Below are 14,643 nucleotides of genomic sequence, written 5' to 3' on the forward strand. Positions count from 1 at the left end.
TTTCATTTCTATTATTTTAAAAGGAATAATAAAAAGGTTAGTTGTATAGTGATTTCAGTGGTCTTTCCCCTAAAGTTGTTTTGAAGTGGGTCCATCTACCTTCTACAACTCCTAACAAGGTTGGAATTTCCTAACTAGGATTCAAAATCTCCTAACAGGAACTGATATGTACTAAATGTATTTCATTGGCTCCTAACAGAGCCCATCCTCTTACAAGGAACTTTTATATCAGTGCATCATTTTGTGGATACCATCGCCACCAGGGTTTTCCCTATGATCAAGAGTTTCCCTAGTTAACATATCTAGAGTTATTGTTTATTTATATCTTCTTATGGTTGTTGATTATATTATTCACATGGTTAAGGATTAATAAGGTTGATAATTATTTTAATAGTTTGATAACTGATTCACCCCCCACCCCCAATTATCTTGGTGGACTTTACTTTCTAATAGAGGTCTCATTGACAGTCTTTCACACTGCATTTAGGGAACATCAATGTTGCTTCAATCATTACAAGCTTGTTATTTTCTCCTCATATTTAACCTTTTGTTCAAAAAAATATCTTAAAATATTTTCCTCATATTTCTTCTCTTGTACAACTAGCTCACTAGCAATTTTTTTCTTATATCACTTATGTTGTGCCAGCAAATACTAGTTCTGAAGTTGGTATTGATTAGGAAACTCCTCCTACTTGTGGAGATAAGCTTGATAAGACCATTCTTTTAGCTGCAATTTAATCTCTTACTCCCTCTTAATATCTTCCATGTGTTCTTTAAAGTGTAGCAAAGTATCTTTAATCATGTTTATCATATCTCTAAGATTTATAAATTTAGAATTTTGAGGCTTTTTGGAAGATTGAGTAGGGGTGGATTGGTGGAAAGCATATTGAACATGTTGGTTATCTACTATTGTAAAGATATTTAGACCACAACTAGTTATTGGTTCATTTTGAAATGGGTAAAATGAAGTTATAGGAGTAGCATTCTCCTAGTATGAAAGTTTTAGCACACATTTCCATTAACTAAATACATGTTAAAGCATTCATATATGTTACAAATTCAAAAAAACTTCATAAATAAGGAAAAAATCAGATCTTCCCTCTGTACATAACAACACTTTGTCTAGTTGAACCAATAGATTTGAACTTGGATTTGCTAGGTGTGTTGTTTTTTGCCTCCAAAGGTTAAAATTATTGATATCTGCTTCAATACCAACAATGTGTGGAAAGGTTTTGGGCTGAATAGTGAAAAGTGTTTCATCGGGCGTGCCAAAAATCGTTCACCTGACGCTTTTATGTTCCTTGACACATTTGGACTTTTCTTTAATTACATCTTAAAATTCATCACTAAATTTTTTGATCATTAGGACATATTTTTCCTTGCTTGAAATACTCTTCTTTGATGCTATAATATGAGGTTCACATAATATTAACATGATGTTCTTCATTCTATGGTTGCTAGCTCTAGGTGGGCTCTGAAATGTACCACACTTTTATTGATTAAGAATGTTATTCATTAATAAATCTTGTTCTTATTCATTTTGATGATTCTTCATTTGATAGAACTATTGTTTATTATTATATTTTCATTTAAAAATACTCTCTCATTGGTATGTTATTTCTAGCAATGGAACTACCCTATCTTGAACTACTTATGTATGCAATAATGACTGTTGTTTTCTCGTACATGCCTGTCATTTTTTCTCTAAATGGAGATCTTCAAGAAAGGCCATCACAACTCAACAAAGCATGTAATACATACTTGATGTTGTTTTCCCTATCTTATTTTGTAAAAGAAATTTGAAATGTAACAAAACTTTAAGTGGTGTGGCTCCTTTTGGGTTAGTTAGTACTATGGTAAATTGGTATAGCAATGCAGGAGCATCCTGGGTGTAAGAGAATTCTTGCATCACCCAAATATTTTTATTTCAGTCTTTGCTATTTTAATAAGGACTAGTAGAAAGGGGGTTGCTATTTTTAGGAACTTGCTATTTTAAGTAATTTTGTCATACGAACTCAGAATGTTCTCATTTTCTACATGAAGGTTCATTTTAGAATTATAAACCTACCATAAAAATATCATTGCTCCAGTTTAAGTATCAGAGAAGTTATTTCTGATTTCCAATGGAAAATTTAGGAGAAAAATCTTCAAGCTCACCATTGGAGACCTTAGAGTGCCTGGATGAGGTATAAAAACTCGACAAAAGGGTGCATGTGCAGTTTTGAGCCTATAGTTTAGGAGCTGGGGGTGGTAGCTCATAGATTAGTATTCCAAATTACTATAATGAAGGCACCCATGTGGGTTAGCATATTGTACTTGTGAATTCTATTATTCTGCATTTGTGGAGATTATAAGAAGTCCATATTTTGTTCTCTCATTTGCTATTTTTTTTTGTTTATGTTATGGATTTATGGTATTAAGGGAAGCACCCTTAATCAAGTGGTATCAAAGCTAGAGTTCTTGAGTGTGTGGAAAGATCACTAACTGTGAGGCAATTTACACCAGGACTGTGGTTTGGGCTGAGCATGTAGATAGATCACCAATTGTGAGGCAGTTTGCACTAGAATTTTAAGTGAAAGCATGAAAAAAAATGCCTCTACAAAGAGGGCATGGTGGAAGAGTTGTAGGTGTTACAACTGAGGGTTTTAAAGCCCTCCAAAGACAAATGCAAACATTGGAAGAACAAATGCGCAAAGGAATAAATCTTGTCATAAGAGATGAAAGCAAGGATGAGGAAGAAGAAGAAGAAAACGTTGAACCAGATGCAGTTCTAAACCCAAAGGATGAGTGTATTTTTAAGGCCATCTCCAAGATTAGAAAAAGACCTAAGTTTGAGGTTCCCACATTTTTAGGAAATATTAACCTAGAGGAGCTGATCGGTTGGATCAATGAACTAGAGGAGTACTTTGAGTATGAAGATATTAAGGATCCTGATAGGGTCAAGATTGTGAAGGCAAAACTAAAGGGACATGCAAAGATATGGTGGCACAAGCTTTAGTTGAAGTGAAATAGAAAGGGAAAGGACAAAATCACCAAATGGGATTGGATGATAGCTAAACTGAAGCAACAATTCATTCCTATTAATTATGAGCTTGATATATTGAAGAAAATGCAAGGGTTGAAGCAAGTGGGAAATTCTCTTCAAGAGTATATTGAAGAGTTCTACCGAGTTCTCATTAGAACCAACTATCTAGAAGTTGATAAAGAGAAAGTGGCCTATTATCTTAATGGGTTAAGCCTATGTATTTAGGACGAGCTAAGTATGGTTTGAATAAATAGTATTGAGGAGGCATACGAGGTTTCCCTAAGAGTTGAGGAGAAACTAAGTAAGAAGTTTGATAACAAGAATAGTGGAAGAGGTCACAAAAAAAGATTTAGCAATCTTATGGAGGTTGAAATAATGATTAGAAGAACAAGCATAAGGCTAGAAGTAATAGTTAGAACTAGAGGGGAAATAATTCTAATTATTTCCATGATTAGAACAAAAGAGACCAGAGAGGAAGAAGTAGAGGACAAGGATTTGCAAGAGAAGGCTTCAGTGGGAAATGTTTTCACTACAGAGAAGAAGGGCATAGAGCATTTGAATGTTCCCAACACCAAGAAAGGATAGATCAAAGAACATAAGGCTAGGCCAGAGTTGCACATGATGAAAATGCCAAATGATCACATTCTAAAGATGTTGAAAGAGGAAAAATCCTAGTTAACAAAAGAGTTCAGGTGAGTGGTGAGAATGAACCTGATCAAAGAAGGAGCTTGTTTCCCACATGATGTAGATGTGAAGATAAGTGTTGTGATGTGATCATTGATGATGGAAGCACTAAAAATATAGTGTCATAAACAATGGTCACCAAGTTGAAGATAAAGAGACAAAAACACCAGTGTCCATACCATATTGCTTGGGTACAAAATGACCAAAAGGTCATGGTCAATGAGCAATGCTTAGTGAAGTTCAAGATTGGAAGCTACTAGAATAAGGTACTTTGTAATATCACACCTATGGACATTGTTAGAAATAGATAATACTGAGAGGGGGGGTGAATTAGTATTTTCAATCTTTTAACCCACAACTAAGTATTATTAATCACTTTGTGATGTGCATGATAAAATAAACCAATAGTGTTAAGCAATGTAAACAACCATACAAAAAGATAGATCATGACACCATATTTTGTTAACTAGGGAAACCATGGCCAAGGGAAAACCCCAATGGGGATGGAACCCACTAGATGATTCACTATATATAAGGATCTGGTTAAGGATATTGACCTTGTTAGGAGTCTATGAAGCATGTATAGTGTCTCGGAGACTAGGCCTTGTTAGAAGCCTCAACCCTATTAGGAGTTGGTGGATCATGTAAAAATGTGTGCAAGAAGAGCCCACTACTCTAACATGCAACTATAAAATAAATTCTTCAAGAAATGAGTATACATACAATATTAACTTGTTTATTGTACTTTGCAAACCTTCTGATTGATGATTCTTCACGCAATAGTGATTATGAAATATTGGTTTGCATCACATATCAAATTATTGCATTCACTTGTTACTCTAATTTCACAAGATCATATTGACTTCGCATCACTGAATCATTCACTTTCACTTTCACAACTCACAATTCATATTTTCTCATCACATATCTTAACTTTGAAAATAAAATACTTTACTTATATGGAACATCTTAGTGAATTCTTCTTTAGTCGGCTCGTATAACATTATTAGAGTCGGCTCAACAAGAAGATATAACTTAAAATAATAAATCAAATCCTTAACCATATTCTGCTGATATGCTTCGTTTTGCACTATGTCAGTACTGCATCATTATTTTCATCATAACTAAAGCTTGGTTGACTGTATGGATATGCACACTGGTATATGTCATCCTTATGTTTTCATGTATCTTTGGTCAACTACGCAAGAGAATATTCCAAGGGAATATTCTATTATCATCAAAATTCTCCTGTTGTTGTAACATTATCTGATACTTAGACAATTTTCTTCTGTAACTGAATGGGGTTAATCTGCAAAACAAATATGTTGCCATAAATGACAACCATGACTTACTTTTTATGATTTATTGGATATATTGCCAACAATCTCCCCCTTTGGCATTGATGGCAACATTTTGGGAAAATTGGCTAAGTCCCAAACATGTTGTCATGCCAATCAAAACAAATAATCATAACATAAAACATTAAAGACATTTGTATTCATGTTTATGAAAGATTACATTTCTTATCACTTCCTATTATAACTTATTGCTCCCCCTTATTACAATTATTTTACAATGCAATTTTCCATATATTCTCCCCCTTTGACATCAATGACAAAGGTGTCAAAAACTATCAAAATCTGGTTGTTGCATGTCAAAATTTGGAAAGACAATCACTAAAATTTGTCTTTAACCGCTCAAATTGTTTCTTCCAATTGTCCTTCAATGCATCAAATTCACTAATAAGTGCACATAGAGCATATGTTTCCAATTCTGTTGCATTCAAGTCTGTAGCCAGAAACTTGTCATATGAAGATTTTGTAGATAAGTACTCTTTCAATTGGTTTTCTAGTAATGTTATCTGAGGGAATAAATGTGCTCTCAGAAAAGTGAACCTTTTAGGATTTTCTCCTTCTCCTCTTGTAATTCCCTTATATTATCATGAAGTAACTATATTATAGGCTCAATGGTGTCTATTTTTTGATTCAGCTTCAAAAAGTTGTCAGTGACTGTCTGAAGCTCAGTCGCTTTATCCTTTATTTGGTCATCATATTGTTTTAGATGAATGTGTGCTAAGTTACACTTAGCATATGCCTATTTTCCTTCCTCTATACACTGCCCCAATTCCTTTATACATATGTTCAAGGTTTCTATGTCATTTCTTATATTAGTGCACATGGTGTTTAGGAGTTTACCATCATGCTCAATCTATGCTTGTATGGTAGCCACATTCATAAGTGTTGAGAACTCATCATCAAACGCCTTGCACAAAATTGTTGTGCGTTATTAGATATCTATTGGGTGTCAACAAGGCTCACTACCTGCTCCATTTTGTCCAAAATTGTGATCAAAGTCTTCTCAAGTGACTTGACTGACTTCTTTTCAAGAAGTTTACTCAAAGATGATATAAGATTCTTCACTTCTTCTTCATCAGATTGAGTTGAAACTGTTGTTGTTGCTACTATCTGAGTAGGAGTGGAAGTTCCCGCTACTACTGTCATTGCTGAAGGCACACTTGTGGCACCTACTATAGCACTGGTTTCCATGGTTTCCATCTTTTATGTAGTTTCTTCAGTAGCCTTTTGATCCTCTTCATTGTCTGAGCTACTATAATCTACAATATTGCCAACAATGTTGGCACCATAATTCTTAAGTGGGTCCTCTGATTTGTCAACAGTCACTTTGGTGTTATCTACTTGTATAGAGTCACTACCAATAGTGATGTGATTAGGAGAGCTTGGTGTAGCTGTGGGTTCAATACTATGAGGAGGGTTGTAAGCTATTGGACTATCCTCCTTTGTCTGTGCACTCTCCCTGGCTTCTATTGACTATGCACTCACTTCAGGTATCTGCACACTTCCTCCAGGCATTTGGCTTGCCTCTACTAACTGTGCACTATCTCTAGTCATCTACACACTTACTTCAAGCATTTGGCTTGCCTCTACGGACTGCGCACTGTCTCTAGTCATTTGCACACTTACTCCAAGCATTTGGCTTGCCTCTACTGACTGTGCACTATCGTTAGGCACAATAGACATGAAAGAAACTATGGCTTCTTGAGTTTCTTTGTTAATTTCCTCATAATTACCTCCCATAAATAGGATGGATCTTCTCTTATGCCTTAGTATTGGTGCTATACCTTTCAAAAATTATTTTATGTCTTCTTCACTATTTACAGTACATAACTTTCTTATCATGTTTACTCTTATCTGTTTGTCCTCTTCTACAACTCTATTTTTCCTATTCAGCAGTTTGTTGTACAAGTCTTCGGCTATTTTCCCTTTATTGTATCAAACCTTTTATCTTTCAAAATCATATTTCTAACTACAACATTTTCTGGCTATCTCCTATCCATGTTATTATACAAGTCATAATATTTATTCAATTGTACAAAATTATTATCATTAATAATTTGCATGTTAAGGTTTTCTACCTTTGGTTTCCATGCTCTACTTCCTATTGATGTTTTGACTTCCCGATCAGCTGCTTCAACTGGTCTATCACCAGTTTCTTCCTCATACTCATATGAGCTAATCTGAAGAGTTTTTCTCCTTTTTCTTGGGGCACTGATTGTTTGGTTTGTTCTCTTAGTAGATTTTCTTGTTGCATATGTTTCCTTTGTCTTCATTGGTTTCCTTGGTGTTTGTTGTTGTGCAACTATTGCATAGGGCACAAAAGGAGTTTGTGCACTTGCTTGGGCAAATGTGACCTCTTTTGTAGGTCCTGCCACTGCAATGGGTGTAGGGGTTAGAAGCTCAATTTGGCCACTAGCTTTCATCTCCACGGCTATTCCCTTTACCTCATCAAACTCTTTCCTTGACATTCCAGATTAATTCAAGATGGAATCAATAACTTTCTCTACCTTCTTCTTGGAGTCCTTTATGACTTGACTAGTTTTCACTTCCCTCATTTTCTCTATATATGTTCCCCATCTGGGACAATTAGAATAAACTTCAGAGTGAAGGATTATCTATGCATACCCTTCAATTAGGTCCTCACTCATTTCATAACCCATAGGTTCAATGAATTTCACTCGAGGAACTACTACCTCCATGCATGTAAAGTTTGTTTCAACCATAAAACATATTTCATTATTGTACTCTTCTACAAGTGTTGGAGGTGTTCTATACCTCTTCTTCATTTTAATCTGAAAATACTTCATGATTATGTCCAATTCATTGTCTTTGATTGCTCAACACTTTTATGCTTCATAGACTCCTAACACTGCTCAACACTTTGTCTGAAAATAAGTCAAAAGAAAATATGTTGTTTATGATTAGGAATTTTATGCTATAGTTCAAGCATTGGAGAAGTGGAGACACTATCTTCTTCCTAAGGAGTTTATTTTGTATACTAATCATCAAGCTTTGAAATATTTGAATAGTCAAGGAAAATTAAACCAAAGGCATTTGAAGTGGGTTGATTTTTTGGAGAGTTATACATTTGTTTTGAAACACATGAGTGGGAAGTCTAACAAAGTTGCAAATGCTCTTAGTAGAAGACAAATTTTGTGGACAGAAATGTAGATAGAGGTGGTTGGGTTCAAGGAACTCAGTACTTTGTATCTAGATGATCCTAATTTTGGTGAAGTATGGAAGGCTTGTATAAAAATTGTTACACTTGACTGGACAAAGCGGTTGGATTTCATCATCCAAGATAGCATGTTGTTCAAAAGAAGCTATTTGTACATTCCTAGAAGTTCAATGAGAGAGAATCTCATCAAGGAGAAGTGTAGTGGAGGATTGGTTGGACATTTTGGTAGAGATAAAACCATAGCCTTGGTTGTTCATAATTTTATTGGCCACAGTTGTAGCAAGATGTGAAGAAGTTTGTATAGAGTTATAGAGTATGTCATATGGTGAAAGGAGTGAAGCAAAATAGAGGGTTGTATTAACCATTACCTATACCAGAGTTGTCGTGGGAGGATGTTAGTATGGATTTTATTCTTGGACTACCAAGGAAATAGTATGGGCATGATTCTATTTTTGTGGTGATTGATAGCTTTTCAAAGATGGCACATTTTATTCCTTGCAAGAAGACTAGTGATGTTGTTCATGTGGTAGAGTTTTTTTTCAAAGAAGTGGTGAGACTACATAGTCTCCCAAAGAGTATAGTTTCAGATCGAGATACCAAATTTTTTGGTTATTTCCAGTGTACATTGTGGAAGAAATTGAAGATGAAGTTGAATTTTAGTTCATCATATCATTCGTAGATTGATGGATAGACACAATTTGTGAATCATAGTTTGGGAAACTTGCTAAGATGCTTGGTTGGAGATAAACCAAAAGGATGGGATCTAATTTTACTAGAGACAAATTTGCATATAATAATTTTTTCAATAGAAGTACTGGTAAATTACCATTCCAGATTGTATATGGGAATAGTTCTAGAAATGCTTTTGAATTGCGGTAGTTGGATAATGAGAGATAAGTAGTGCTGAAGCAGAAGAATTTGTTGAACATTTGAAGAACATCCATTAGGAGGTGAGGAAGCATATCATAAAGATGAATACATAGTACAAGGCTAAGGAAGATGTGAAAAGGAGGTATAAGGAATTTTAGATTGGAGATGAAGTCATGGTTAATTTGAGAAAGGAGTGTTTTCTAGTGGGTACATATAATAAGATGAAGATGAAGAAGTTTGGACAATATAAGATAGTGAAAAGGCATGATTCCAGAAATGCTTATCAAATGGACCTACCTACTAAATTGAATATTTCACCAATATTTAATATTTTAGATTTGATAGAGTATTATAAAGGAGGTGATGGAGATGAAGTTGCAAAAGTGTAGTGGAGTATTCCAATAGCTAGTTCAGCTACAAAGGAGATTGAGGAGATACTAGAAAATCATGTTGAGAAAAGTACAAGGAACAAAACTTATGAGGAATACCTAGTGAAATGGAAAGGGAGGCCAGTAGAGGATTCATCTTGGCTAGGAAGGGAGGAGGTTAACCATCTTGGTTTTCCTCTGAGCACTTGAGATGTGACAGAGTCAATTCTCAAATTACCCTGGGTGTTTGGTGCAAGAGCATCCTGGGTGTAAGAGCAATCTTGCATCACCCAAAAATATTTTTATTTCAGTCTTTCCTATTTTAATAAGGACTAGTAGATAAGGGGGTTGCTATTTTGGGGAACTTTTTATTTTTAGTAAGTTTTTCATACGAGGTCATAATGTTCTCATTTTCTACATGAAGGTTCATTTTAGAATTATAAGCCTTCAATAAAAATCTCATTGCTCTTGTTTAAGTATTGGAGAAGTTATTGCAGAATTTTGGTAGAAAATTTAGAAGAAAAATCTTCAGGCTCATTGTTGGAGGCCTTAGAATGCCTGGATAAGGTCCAAAAACTTGACAAAAGGGTGATTGTGTAGTTTTGATCCTATATATCAAGAGTTGGTATTTTCAAAAAGTGGTTATAATAGCCAATTAGAGCAATGAGTCGAGAGTTATGGCCTCCCAAATTTGGGGTACCCGAAATTCCTAAAATAAATGTCAAAAATGTATTTGGCCAACTCTATATGTGTTGTTAGGGTCTGTTGGCTCTAGGTATTAAGTTTGAAGATCTAGAACCTTCCCGGGAAGCATAAAATTGCCTATTTAAGAAAGGCCTAAACATTGTCTAGAATAGCTTCAGGTGGTAGTTTGCAGCTTAGTCTTATAGATCACTATAATGAAGGTGCCCATGTGGGTTAGTATATTGTACTTGTGAATTTTGAAATTCTACATTTGTGGCAATAATAAGAAGTCCATCTTTGTTCTCACATTTTTTATTGTTTCTTTGTTTCTGTTATGGGTTTATGGTATTAAGGGGAGCACCCTTAATCATATAGTTTTTTATCTATTTTTTAATAATATTTATAAGTTGATTAAAATATTGGATTACAAATAGAAACAAAGAGAGACATTTTTCATGCTATCTTAGAAGGGCATATTGACTTTGAAAGTGCACCGTGGCCATTCATATCAACTAGTGCAAAAGATGTGGTCAAGAAGATGTTGAATCAAGATACATAAGAATAACTCAACAAGTTTAAAGTAGTTATTGTATTATTTATTTTAAATTATCCTCAGGATAACAAGTACAATGTTAAAAGCTTAGGAGACCATTTTTATGTCACCTAGTGGGGATTTTCATTTTATGGTTATTTATCATTACCTAATATCATTTTATTTACAAGAGAAGTAGATGCTATTTGAGATGCATAAATAATTATACCGTAGTGCTTATCAAGGTATGCTTATTTTTTTATTTCTATTGACTTTGATGCAAAGTACAAAACATTCATTAGTGTGTATTATCTTTTATTTTTCTACCATTGGTCAGGTGATGGCAAAAAGTCTATCAAAAGAAGAGATAGTGGGTTGTGACACTTAAAAAGTTCTTATTCTATTATAAGTTTGTTGTTTTGAATACAATCGACAAATAGGAGATTTATGTTTTTAATTTATGAAATAGGAAGTCAGAAAGTGAGTTGTAAGGAATTTTGATAGTGAGTATAGGCTCAATAGTCTCATCTGATCATTTGTTTTGTATATGTCTTAGATATTTACCTATATGAAATATAGAGAAGCTATACATTGTATTTAGGTTGTAAATGGATATGTATTAGATGGTAGACCAATAAAGTAAGTATTTATCTTGATTTAATTCTATAGAAGCTTCAAAAATATTTTAAAATAAATCCAGATTATATTTGATGTTTGATTATGTTTTCCTTGTGATATTAACTATGCAGAGCTTGTTTTGGTACTAAAAAGTACTTCTATACATTGTTGAAAAATATTGTAAGAGATGTTATCTATTTTTTAATATCATCTGTAATGTGTGTGTGTGTGTGTGCGCGCACGTGCGCGTGCTTGCGTGTGTGTGTCTGTGTGTCTGTGTGCGTGCATGCGTGTGTGTGTGTGTGTCTATGTGCGTGCGTGCGTGCGTGCGTGCGTGCGTGTGTGTGTGTGTGTGTGTGTGTGTGTGTGTGTGTGTGTGTGTGTGTGTGTGTGTGTGTGTGTCTTGGTCCCTTTGATTTATTCTCTCACTTAGAGTTAATTTATTATCCTTCTTTGAGTTGGATATCAACCATAGAATGGTTGTTTGTTATCACATGATATTTAACATAGTCTCCTTAGAGACATGTTTTCCAATAAAATTATTTATTTTGAAATTATCGCTACCTTCTAATATTTTTATTAACATTTTTTGAATATGTGTTGATTTCTATATTCATCTTGTAACAATCCAGATTATATATACCTACATGATATAGGTACTTCTCATACCCTCATAAGACTTATATGATCCACACCATCTCTAAGAACTCTTTTACCTAGGTTAATAACTAACATGTTGATTATTGTTAAGTCTCTGACCACAAATGTCAATGACCCTATCCTTATGACAATCATGCAACATTGGCAACCCATGGTGAATCCTTGTCAAAGGTAGAATTATTATAGTGATTTCTCTTAGTTTTATGTTCTAAATCAAATTCACCACTACAATATTGCTTAGAATATTTGGATTAACAACATATTGTTTGTCTTGTTCAACCTTTAAATGTTTCAAATATTTTGTATAATTCACCTTCTCTTTAATATGAATAGGTTACTTGAGTTCCTTGGGGTGAACAAGAATCACATACTGCCATTTTTATTTCCCAACATCTTGACTTTGCAATATGTTTTCTTCAAATTTGACTTCATAAGCATAGCATTATTCCTCAATAATGACCTAGGTACCAAACTACTCTGATGATCATCTCACCAAACCCACATGATATCTTTGAGAGCGGGTTTGAGCTCTGAATTACAGAATTTTTCATATTCTATTATGTCTCCACAAGCTTTTCTCAACTCCAATACAAAGAATGAAGGTGTTACCTCAAAAATATATGTAGAATTTATCAAGTCACTTTTTTTCCATTCTTATTTCCTTTATCTTTATTGTGAAATATATTTTCTTCACATTGAAGTTCAAAAGTTTAGTTACTTTCTCAAGCTTTGAACTTATGCTAGAAAATATTTCACTTGATGTAAAGTGCTTGTCACTCTTTTCTATTTTTTTCTCTTCAAGTAGGTGTTACAGATTAAATATTTGAGAAAGATGTGATATAAAATGCATTTAATATTTCTAACTTCTTTACAAGGGTTCTATAAGGGGAAGAATTCCAACTCATCTAATTGCAGCTTGCTTTATCAAAAAATTTGCTAACAAGGTCATCATTCTCTATTTCAAAATACATAGGCTTGAAATTATTTTAGATCCATGGAACTTCCAATAGCAACTAGGGAATAGTGACTCAATTTTTAGGATGGGGATCTAATAATGTGTTCATTAACCTTATAGCATCATATATATGAAAACTAACATGGACATTTAAATTCTCCCTTGCATATTTGATTAAACACAACCATCATTGAGAGCATGAAAAGGTAAATAACCAACCATCCACACAAATAAAATATCATTGCATGATGATGTATTTGTCTTGGTGTCATCATAGTTGTTTCTTGTAATAATCTAATGTACAACTTATATAGGAGTACCAAAACCTGTATGCGATAGACCATCTTGCTCGAGTTTTTGAGTCACTACACTTAATCCAAAGTCTAAGACTTATAGATTGTTGCTCTCATTTACAATCAAATCTTGTAGTTTCAAATCTTTGTAATAATCTCTCCTATTGTGATAGAAGTCCTTTAAACTAGTAAGTTTTTGGAAGTACTTCCTTTCCACATCATCCTTTATCTTTTATTTGACAACTTTTTTTGAAGAGTTCTCATCTAACACATTCCATAACAAAATAGATTTTGGTATTTCTTTCCATTACTTAAAATATCTATAAAATATCGAGATGCTTGACAAATCTCATCATTGAAAGATTAGTTATGTCATGAATGTCATGCTCTCTTTAAAGATAATAATGACACAATTTAGGGATAATATAAAATGTTTGATATTATGCGAAGACAAATTAATGTTGCTATTAATGAAAATTAACAAAAATATATATATTATGTATTCTTCAAAGGGTGCTAGCTCAATGGAAGAGTGCCTACTTTACAAGAAGGATGATGGTGGTTTGATTCTATTGTACCCTATTGTGACCAAATACACTACCAAATATGTGATTAAATAAGCTACTAAATATACTGGTAAATATATGACAAAATATACTATTATTTATGATACTAAATATACTAGTAAATATGTGACTAAATCAACTATCAAATATATGACTAAATTGTTGATCTCTAAGCCCAATTGCCTATTAGTGTTAAACACTTAGTCATTTCCTAGGCAGAGTTGGTCGGTCATCACTATGATCGAGCCATCAAATGAAGGCTAAATTATTATGGACTTATTTATATTCAAGTGCAAACCAAGAAAGTCTTAGGTTGTCGAGCATTCCAATTTTGACCAAGTGATAGTTTATGTTGAGTGAAATAGTGGATGCTGAGCTAAAACAAGCTAAGTTCATGTTAAGCCACACAGTATGTGTTAAGCATTCAAATGTCAAGTGACAACATGAATATCAGTATGGACCAAGTGTCAAGATATTCAAGTACCAAATAAACCAGTTTTGACATATGTGTTTGTGATGGCACAAACACTTATGTAAACTATTTTGGTCGAATTCTACACATAATTTACGAATTTTAGAGATAGGTAAGGAGGTAATTATGTATTTTGTTAGAGATCATTGATCCCTATGTGAGGTGACCAACCAATAAGAAAAATGGAAGGACTAAATAGAAAAAGGGATAAATCTAGAACATTATCTTGATCTAGAAGGTTCTTTAATTGTTTATTTAAAGAGGGAGTGCACCCAAACCCTAAATCATAAGGATGTGAGAAGATACGAAGTGATAGAGAAGGAAGGATATGTTTGTGTGTTAGAAGTAGAGAGATTAGATAGAGCAACCTAGTAGTGAAAGGG

General features: G+C 33.8%; 2 pseudogenes; both read right to left on the reverse strand.

Moving 5' to 3' along the window:
* The window catches only part of LOC149571992 (pirin-like protein), a 42,288-nt pseudogene extending 36,033 nt beyond the window's left edge, over positions 1-6,255 (reverse strand).
* A 6,082-nt stretch (positions 6,256-12,337) lies between these two features.
* LOC149571993 (CBL-interacting protein kinase 5-like) lies at positions 12,338-13,578 on the reverse strand (annotated as a pseudogene).
* Positions 13,579-14,643: the final 1,065 nt, after the last annotated feature.

This window comes from Cupressus sempervirens, chromosome 2 (genome assembly GCF_028749045.1).
Source record: "Cupressus sempervirens isolate cs-2001-9-10 chromosome 2, ASM2874904v1, whole genome shotgun sequence".
NCBI classification, from domain to species: Eukaryota; Viridiplantae; Streptophyta; class Pinopsida; order Cupressales; family Cupressaceae; genus Cupressus; species Cupressus sempervirens.